The sequence below is a fragment of the Myodes glareolus genome, chromosome 2, assembly GCF_982192425.1.
Source record: "Myodes glareolus chromosome 2, mMyoGla1.1, whole genome shotgun sequence".
Lineage (NCBI taxonomy): Eukaryota > Metazoa > Chordata > Mammalia > Rodentia > Cricetidae > Myodes > Myodes glareolus.
The window spans coordinates 120,482,063-120,493,029 of NC_142027.1; positions in this window are offsets into that span (position 1 = coordinate 120,482,063).

Here is a 10,967-nt window from a genome sequence, read left to right on the forward strand (position 1 = left end):
ATACGAAGTATAAAACTTGTTGGTGTGGCTTAGAGTGTCTTGCCCTGTCTGCTTCCAAGCAGGGTGTGTGTCTGCATATTGCTGTTATGTGTTAAATGAGCAAATGCTATTGGCGGTATGACAAGGACAGCTATAGATCGACCTCATAAAGTAGCTGTGGTCAGTTTGCAAGGCAAACGGCATCTTAAGTCTGTTGCTTACTGGTGGATGTAGAAAACAGGGAAGGAAGAAAAATAGGAAATACACGTTAAGCTCAATATGCCAGTGATGCCCAGTATAGACGGACACATCGAAACAACCCTCGGAATAACATGTGCCATTCCATCATTTGACAAACACTGTTTCTGGTCACCAGCTGGTTTCTAGAGGATTCTGAGGGTGGAGTAGACCAAGATCCCCTGGTGGTTATCCTTGATGGATGGAATTTAGACTCATGTGGAAAGAAGCCTCTGAGGTTGTCTGTGGGGCTTTCTAGATTGGTTTACCCAACGAAGATACACCTTGAATGTGGGTAGTGCCATCCCATGGCGTGGGGTCCTGGATGGAATAAAAAGGAAAAGATGAACTGAACCCCAGCATTCATCTCTCTCTGTGTCCTGGATGTGGATGTCACGTGACCAGCTGCCTCATGCACCTGTTGCCATGGCTTCCCAGCCATGATGAACTGTGCCCTCAGACAGTGAGACTGTCTCCTGACAGTTTTCTCTCTTGACTTGCTCTTGTCAAGTATTTTGTCACAGAAATGAGAGGTCCTACACTCTGATTTTTTCGTGCATGGCAGAGGGGAGCTCCCGGGAGGTGGATGACTAAGGCTGTCTGTCCGTTAGGAGCTGTGACTTTCGGTAATGCTTTAGGAGAAAGTACCATTGTGAGGTGGGGACAACTTTCGGGATGACGAATGGAGGAGGGCCGAGACATTTTAGGAAAATCCACAGTGCAAACTCCAGGTTCTGGTGGCGCATGACCCCTGGGGGCAGCAGAGGATGCTCAGAACTTCTGTGTGCATCTGGGGAGGCCTGGACCACAGTCAGGCAGAGTGGATAAGGGAAGTGATTGATGGACCTGTGAAATTGTGAGAGAGGAGGAGGCATCTTGAGCAGCTGAATCTTGGGTTTTCCTGTCTGTAGTTGGGGGATTCTGGGAATGAGGGGCAGCCTAGGCCACTGGTTAGGAAACTCAGGCCCTTAGAGAAGGTTATATCATTGCTCTGAAAATCAACTTTCCACCCAGAGGGTAGGCTCAGGTAGTAAAGGTACTTGTCACCAAGCCCGAGGACCTTAGTTCAGCCCCCAGGATGTTCATGGCAGAAGGAGAGAAGCGACTCCCACAGGCCAGGTGTCCTCTGACCTCCATACACGCACCACATGGTGCACCTCAACCTTTGCATGTAGATAAATATAAAATCAACTCTCTAAACACAAATTTTGATGCCCCCAGGCTGAGAGTTACAAGACCACACTTAGTGTGATCTGACAATATGTGGCAAACCCCAGATTAAGGAGGAGGGAGCAGGGGCTGGAACATAAATCCAGGACCCTCTCCTTCCCTCCCTGAGTGAGAGAAAACATCCCACCTTGGACTATCCAGTAAGAACATAACTATTTAGGGACGGACTTCTGGGCACTTTCTGTTCACTCTGGCTCGTTTTTCTGTTGTTTGGTTAATATTCCATCCCGTGTTAGCTCCGACTTGCTCAACTCTGTGCTCACAGCTCTATAAGGAGCATCTGTGCACAGAGGGGAGCTCTTCTCTTGAGGAATCACCATGGAGCTACATAGATTATATCCCTGTCTAACCAATGAGGAATCTGAGATGGAAACATTAACTCGTTTAGTCAGCTATGGTGATGACAATTCTCCAAGCACCCTATGACCCTGTCGTCCTTTATTGGCTTCGGTTCACAGATAGGGAAACTGATGTCGAAAGGGGTGACGCAGCTCTTTAAGGCTGCCCAGCTTGGAAAAGGTTAGGAGTAGTTAACCTGGAGTAGCCTACTCGCTCACAATTGCTCACTGGGGTGATTTGTGTCCAAGCTTGTGCCCACGTGTGTATGCTCCCGACAGCAGGTGTCTGGGTGACGTTTACTGGGTCTTACTTGTGATGATGGGGTCTTTGTGTGATTTTTTTTCACTCATTAGACAGTTCTACTTCAAACATTGAAGAATGATTGTTCTATGACAATGTTGCTGACAGTCTCCCGGTCATTCATCCTAACATAGACTCTGTATAGCTGAATATCCCTTGACAGGAACATGGGCCCAGTTTCCTCAGTGAGGTGTGAGACGTGTGTAGAGCTCACCTGTGAGAACATCAGGACTGATGCTCAGGTTCCTCTGCCCTCCTCTCACCCTATGTCCCCTATGATACCTGTTGGATGCACTACTTCTCATGCCTTGTTCAATAAAACCTACAGAACAAAATCTCTGCTGCTCACTCCTCTGTCGTGGTTCAAGAACTGCAGACATTCACTTACTATAGGAAATGGGTCAGTACACTTCAGATTAGGTCACAAATGAAATTAGCTCTGATGCATTTCCGCAAGTACATTTTCTACATCATCCTCACCATCAGCATCATCGGCATCCTCACCCTCAGCATCGCCATCCCCACCAGCATCACTATTTCCCATACGGAAGTGTTTGGCAGTGTTAGCTCACTCTCACGACCATCCCAGGGTGTTACTGTGGTTATTAAGTCCATTTATAGACATTTCTGATGGCAGATGGAGAATGGAAGGATTTTGTCCAGTGTCGTGCAGCTGAAAATTGTCAGAACTGGGATTCTAAACCAAGTTTTCTCAGTACAGGAATCCCTCACCGACGAAACCATTCTCAGCCATTGCTGTTTACATTCCACTGGGGCCTTGTTAAAATGTTGATTCTTGACTGTGGATCTGGAGGTCTGGCAGCCCCTGACCCTGCATTTCTCAAAAGCCTCCAGGTGGCGTGGAGTGGTAGGACAGTGGGTCCTTCTTTGAGTAAGAATTTCTCTACCCTGCTCTTTACCTGCGAAGCTGCCTTCTCACCATCCCAACCACAAGTATCTGGACGTTTTATCCAAATTAACTCTCTATTGCTTTTTAATAAGCAACCATAGGAGCAAACTGATCTGTGATATTATCTCAGAAACACGAGACTGCACTGCTTTGGATGAAGTAAGCTAACAGTTGCTCACTGCACAGTGAGTCTAGGGTTTGGACTGGGCTAACAGAGGCCAACTGTGGTCAAGGCATCAGCTACTCCATCACCTGTTTCCTGAGGGACCCCAGTGAACACAGTCCCTTACTAACCACTGAGGAACCTGGAACATGGAATGAGAGACCTCTATCTGGTGTTGGAAGCTACTGGAATTTGACCCTTACGTGTTACCACACTATGGTGTAACCTGTTGCCATCAATACATGAGCCATTGATGTGTGTTGAGTGACATTTACTCAACTGTAACCCTAGCCTTTGTGGTCATGGGATTCTGTGGGCAGCGTTGACTCTCTGGTCATCTTTTAATTCTTATGTAGCCACTAAATGATGGTTATGAGCAAGGTCCCATGTCCATAAGGAACCCACTGGGAGAGCAAGCCACATACAAACTAGTCTGAATCCAAACAGTGATAAATTCCAACAAGGAGAGAAGAGGTTTCCAATCTGACTCAAGTGTAGGAACTCATGGTTGGTGTCTACTGAGGTAGGAAGAGTGACCAACCTCCATGAACATATGGGTGGCACTAACTGACCCCAATGGGCTATCAAACATGAGGACATGGATTTGGGAGGAAGATGTGTTGGGGAGGAGGGAGGAAGGGAGGCAGGAAGAGAGGTGGTTATGACTTTCGGACCTGCGAGATGCAGTCCATGTTATAACCCAGTCAAAGGCCACACTAACTCTTCAGTATTGAGACCCCATGTTCACCATGACACTGATTTTGCTCTGTTGTCTGATGTCCTTGCTTTTGCTTTGTTAACGGAACACCCATAATTCATAAAGACCTACAGTTTGAATATTTATTGGGGGAAAAAACTCAGTTCAAACTTTGCCACCACTATGACATCACACGGCACAATTATAATCCGTCAGTTCCCCTCCCGGCAGGCAGTGGGAGCAACTGGGTTATTATGTCGCTTGTCAACTGTAGATTTATAAAGAACATCGATAACTGTGGCCGAGGGCAAGCCACTTTCAACCACCTTTCTCGAACTCACAGAGCCCTTAAGCTTTAGTTAGAGCTTCTATATCGCTCTTAATGTCCCACAAAACTCTGGTAGCCTGTTTAAAAGATTGAGTTCCTAAGGAACCCCACTAAAGCTAGAGAGACGAGGGACCAGGATTCGGTTCCTAGCTTGCCGGTTCACAATTAAAGCGGGGACCAGAAATTGTTTCTGTGGCCATTCTAGTTACTGATGGGCTCCAGCGCTAGGGTGCCGGGCCAAGTTCTGCCTAAAGCAAATAAAATTTGCATCTAGGTTGGACCTTGAATGCAGAGGGAGAAATGGAGAAGAAAGCACCAGAAGGGGGCAGCGGAGGATAAGTGAAGTACACTGACCGGCTTCCTGGAAGAGTGGGGGATGGGGATGTTCCGAAGAGCAAGGGGGAGAACAACGAAGAGAGCTGAGCGGGGGAGGGGGGCACTGTGCAGACTCCGGTGAGCACAAGCCAGCATCATCCAGGACCCAGCTCCAATCAGCAAACCCCAGTGAACACTGCATTGAAATAAAAAGCAGAGGCCGCAGAAGGGAGCTGGCACACAGAAGCCGGAAGAGCACCGAGGGAGCTGGCCTCTAGCTATTGCTCCCTTTCTCCCAGAAATCAGCGGCTGCCTGTCCCAGAAAGGAAGAATGACTGTGTAGTTTTGGAACCTGTCCCCAAACTCGCTCTGTAGACCAGGCTGACCTTGAACTCACAGAGATCCGTCAGTCTCCACCTCGTGAGTGCTGGGATAAAAGGCCTGCACCACCCTTCAAGACTTAAAGAGACAGGGATGGAGTTAACCTTTTTTGAAGTCTCCGAAACATAAGGAAGAATCTGAACAAAGAAACAGCAACTGGGAAGATGAATGAATTCCTGGATAGACTTTTCATAAATTTTTGAATGACTCGCGATCCTACGTGTGTGAGAAGATCCCCCAAGACACATAGCTATGGACACAAGGACTGGGTTGATGATACCCAAATCACATGAGACGCTTCATCACTCGAAAGAATTGCACTAAAACTTGAAAGTAATGAATACAATTCCGATGCATATGAAAATATTGACTTTCTGGAATGGCTGTGTTAATATCAGATAACATAGATTTTAAACAAAGAATGTGTAATCAGGTACAAAGACTAGTCAAGGGGCTGGAGTGATGGCTTGTGGTTAAGAGCACTTGTTGTTCTACAGAGTATTCAGGTTCGTTTCCCAGCACCCACGTGGTAGCTCACAGATATTTGCAACTTCAGTTCTGGGGAATCCAACCTCTTCTTCTGGCCTTTACAAGTACTGCACGAATGAGGTGCACAGACACTCACACATATAAAATAAAAAAATTAAAAGACACATCTAATTGTATAATGTCAAAAGAATCAGTTAAAGAAGATTACGTACTATCACGAATATATATGAACTCAGTAACAAAGGCTCAAACCATATCAAACAAAAATGGAACAGAATTAAGTAGAGCTAAGAACATAAGCAAAAATTTCTGCTGGAGAAATCAAGCACTCCCCACCAGTAATGTAGAATAGTTTTCTTCGATCTATCTATCTATCTATCTATCTATCTATCTATCTATCTATCTATCTATCCATCATCTATTTTCATATACTTTTTATATATTAAAATATCTATCATTATCAACCACTTTTCTATTCATCTATCATTCATTCATTCATTCAATCAATCAATCAGTCATCTATTTTCCCACCATCTATCCACACATCAATACATATCATATATTTCGCTATCATCTCTATGTCTACTACTGTGTGAGCAGACACAATGTTCTGCACACATTATCAAGTCCCTTCACCCAGCTGATGATCAGAGACCAGAGAACACTACACCAGAACCCAGGAACATGAGTTGCTTTTAAGCATACACGACAATTTCTTATTATTGACTATTCAGTAAATGCACAGACATGGATCTAAAAGGCCCCCCATGGTCTAGGATGTGCTACCTGCACCCCCAGAAAGAAATTTATAACATTATCTTGCTAAACCCAGACATTTGGAAACCCATCAATCTCTACCTTTTTTAAATTGAATGACGATGAATTTCTACAACACCTGTAAAACCTGTCATTCCTAAAACCTGCTAAGAAAGAACTTACAGGTTTTAATATTTATAGCAGAAAGGAATGACCTAAAATCCACGAGATAGAGCTCACTTTGAGAAAAGCATAGTGCATTTAAAGCAAATGGAGGGAAGAAAAAAGAAGAATGGGGGAATCATTAAACAACAACAACAACAGAAAGTCAGCAAAGCTTACCAACAAAACCAAAAGGAAACAGCCAGACCCTTAGACCCCGTGGAGAAGAACCGTGAGCTAATCCAGACTGTGAATCCATGAGTTTAATTCCTGGGGTTCAGCCAAGGTGTTTCTTTTCTTTAAAACAAAATTAATTCTTTAATTTGCTGTAGGAGAGAGAAGAGAGAGAGAGAGAGAGAGAGAGAGAGCGAGCACATCCAGGGAGGCCAGAGGACAACTTGCAGAAGTGAAGTGTGCTCTCTTTCTTTACCATGTGGGTCCTGGGATTTGAACTCAGGTCACTAGGCTTGGAGGCAAGTTTGTTACCAAAGAAGCCATTTCCTCAAACTCCTAGGGTTCAATTTTTTCGTGGTTCAAGGATTAGAGTGGTGGGCTTCCCTGAGACCCCTTTTTATGGCAAAAATTCAGATAGAGTTGAGAGTTAAAGTGTTGTGTTCTGGCCCTTTAAAAAAAAACAATAGAATTTACCCATGGCACAGGTTCATTGTCCTGTCCCATTGTACAGGCAAAAGAACTGAGGTTAGGAGGCAGGCAGCCTGTTGCCTCAGAGCACACAGCTGCATGCTGGCTCAGCAGGCCTTGGTTCCTTCTGCTGCCTAATGAATGCTGAGAGGGGAGGGGAGGCATCCTTTCCAGAGGTCCTCTTGGGAGTGAAAGACTCCCCCTGGGCGTCTTCCCTCGGAAGAGGCCCCTGCGCCCCAAAGATCAGTCGAAAACACGCAGCCGGATGCAAGCAGCAAGAGGTTTATTGAGGATACACGGATACCCGGGGCGACCAAGTCTCTCGGGGACTTGCGCGCCCCCCGGTTGGGGGTGAGAGGTTTTTATAGGAGAGCAGAAGCGAGGGTACAGAAGCAAAAAAGTGTGGTTACGGGGATTCATTTCATTGGTCAGTTCAAATAAGGCTAAGCTGAGTGGCACATTCTTGACCTTTTACCTAAATACCAAGGAGGGGGTTGTCCAGACCCACCTGGATACCAAGGAGGGGGCTGTGCTACCTGTTTTTCTTATCTCTTCCTGCCTTCCTAGCTGATCCTGACTCACATCCTGTCACAGGACAAAAGGCTCCCTTCCCCTCCCTTACAGCAAGGGGCCTGAATTGTCTATTTCTAAGGCCCTGCATTTCAGCATAAAGGGTGGTATATATTATTTTTTTCCTTTACAGGAGAAAGTTTGATATATCCAATGGGTCTCAAATTCTACCCCATCTGCACTGTTTTTCTATATCTAGACATCACTGTGAAAGAGAGATGACCCAGCAGAACCCTAGATGTTCATCTAGGTGGTTCCTGATTGCCAAGTCAACAGGGTCAGCCTGTGCCACAAACCAGCCATCAGGACTGCAGGCACCAGCCAGCTAGCTCAGCTCTGCAGGGCTCCGGGTTTCAGGTCTCAACTTCTTAGCTGCTCTAGGTCCCATCAGGTCACCGTCCATCTGCCAGATGTTGCTATGTTGGCAGCGGTATAACCAAGTGAACGGCGTTCTCTAGGTTACCCTTGGCCGTGAACTCTACAATTCGTGTTCCCCGTGATTACAGGTGGGATTTGTGTACACAGCTATGTAATCAGGGGTGTGAACCCAGCTCCTGTGCTTCTCAGCTGAGTGCGGGGAAATCAGAGGTGTGAACCCAGCTCCAGAGCGTATCAGATCAGTTGAGTCTATTTTATGACGGGCACCAAGCTCACTAGTAAGACTCAATGGACAGCGTTCTGAGTGAGGAGACCTGTTCACCCCAGCGACTCCTTCAAGCAGGGTTGGCTCTGGGATTGCGTTACAGACATAGCTTCCTTTCCCCACCAGGAAGAGAGAACGCTAATACCTGCCCGGTGCCTGTGATTCCGTTCTTCCCACCAGTACTGAGAAGAGGCAAAGCATAGAAGGCAGTGGAGCCCCGCGGCGGGCTCTGTCTCAAGACAAAAGCTCCCCACTCCCTTACACAAACCAAGGCAGAGTGGAAAAGTCTTTGCTCCCACAGAAAGGGACGTTCAGATTGGCTCAATGTGCTGAGGTTACTTCATGAAATAAAAATCTGATCAAGGAACCGTTTTGCTCAGATGGCCGCTATCCCGAGGAAATCACATTACCTGTCTGACCTCGTTAGGCGTCCTGCTGGCAAATGCAGAGAGCAAGATGCTGCAATTTGCTGAGTGAGTTGGCCTTTTGAATTCAGATGCGCCCAGCAAAGGAAAAAAAAAAAAGCTAGGTCTAGTGTGGGTGGGCGGAGCTATCTGCTGAGGCCAGAATCCTAGGGAGCTAGGTCTCCCTTTCCTTCTCAGGAGGAAGAGAGCCCCTGTCAGGAGGATGGTCAGAGAGGCAGAGCCTTCACTTAAACTCTGCTTAAGAATGCATGTGACCATGTTGACTTCAACAGTCACTCTGGGCCTCCTGTGACCTGACAGAAATAACAGGCATAGGAAGAGGTTATTGTGCTTTCAGAGGGCTGAGCCCATGTTGAATTGGCTCCAGTCCCTGGGGACAAGGGGTGCAGAACATGGTGGTGATGGAAGCCTGTGACCGAGGAGGCTGTTCATTGATAAGCTAAGGAAAAATAACTCCACAGCACCATAAGGCGACCCCCAAGATCTTATCATGATTTAGGTATTCTCAAGATACAGATACCTGCTCATGTTTGTATGATATTCCTTGATAAATAGAAGCTTCCAGATGTAATTAAGTTTGCTAATCAGTTGATTTCATGCTGCCCCTAAAAGTGGTCTATCGTGAACGTGAGCCCTTGGAGAGCAGAGCGCTTCCCTGTGGCTGTCTGCAGAAGAGAAGTGTGGATTTAATTTAATTTATTTACGTTTAATATTGCATGCTGATTGTTTGAAAATAAAATTTAATAGAAACCATTACTGGCTTCTGCCTGAGCCTCTAGAGCTCGCCCTCTGTCTACAAACAATCAATGGATCCAGAGTCTGTGAGGACAACTGGGGAGAGCCCATCAGCCTCTTTCCTTAGGGCTCCTCCTCCTTCTCATGATCAAGCCTCTGCCTGTGGCCTTGAATAGCAGTGAAGCCACTGCTGTCTCTCATACCACTGAATGAACCTTAATGGGAACCAAAGGGAACCTGTCCCCCTTCCCAGTCTCCATCCAGGGTCAGTTGAACACATGACCTATGTTGACCCAAAGCTCCCGGCCCTGAGACTGGGAATATTTTTTTTTAATTGAGATGCAATTTGAAAGCCCTTTAAAAGTGACTAATTATTCTGGTTCTGAGTTCACTGTCAGTGTTGTGTGCGAATATCACCATGATCCCAGCTCAGGGGATCCACTTCCCAGAGGAGGTCCTGCAGGCAGCCAGGCTCTCCTGGCTCTGGTTTATTCACGACCTCTCAGGCTCTGCCATCCCCGCCCCCCATCATGGCCCAGTCAAGAAAGTGTTTGCCTTGTAAGCCTGAAGACCTGAGTTCAATCCCCAGGAGTCACATTAAAACAAAAAGCCGGAATACAGGCCTGAAGCCCCAGCCTTGAAGAGGCAGAGACAGTTGGGTCCACAGGCTTGTTGACCTCCCAGTCTGATCTACTTGTAGAGTTCTGGGTCAGTGAGAGAAACCGTTCTGTTAAAAAGGGGGAGGGGGAGTTCTTGGTGCCTTGAAGAACAATGTCTGAGGTTATTTGTGTTCTATATGCATGCAGATACATGTGTACACACCCACACACGTAAACACACACCCACACATGTAAACACACACTCACACACGTGAACCTGAACACACACATGTGAATATATGCCCAAATCTGCGAAGTCCCCCAAAAGCTAACAAGGAGACAGAGTCCCATATGTAAAAGCAAAGAGCCTTTATTGTACATAAGTTTGCAAACTGTGTTTCTCTTTATGTCTAACGTATTGGAATAAATGGAGAGCCCCAAGCTCAGTCAGAGTTGGGTTTTTATAGTAGTAAAGGTGGGGTGAGGGGTTTCTGAGGTTCAGGGCCCTTGATTGGCTGACATTTGTCTGGGGTGTCCTGGTGAGTGGGTGCTGACAGGTGAACTTATCTACAGCAGTTGGAATATTAGGCATTTCCTTTGGATGGTCTGTTCTTGGGCGATGCTCAGGTAATCTTAGTTTATGGTCCATCCTGCAACCAGGTAATGCTTTGGGTAAACTACTGAGACTCAGGCCTCTATTAAACTTATCTTTGGCTGAGTCTTACTCTGGAAGGTGATAATGGTTGGAAGTAAAGAACTTCCTTTGGGTGATCTGTTCATATTTAGCTTATCATGGCTGGCTCCTACAGTGAACATACATCCACCCCCACACACAAAGGATCAGACACCTCACTGTTGATGTGACTAACATTTATTCTCATGTTTCTAGACTCTCTTTTAAAATTGTTTTGCCAGACCGGGTTTCTCTGTGTAGCCCCATCTGTCCTGGAACTCACTTTGTAGACCAGTCTGGGCTCGAACTCAAAGACCTCCCTGCCTCTGCCTCCTGAGTGCTTGGATTAAAGGCTTGAGACAACATGCCTAGGTTTGTTTCTAGACTCTTTTAC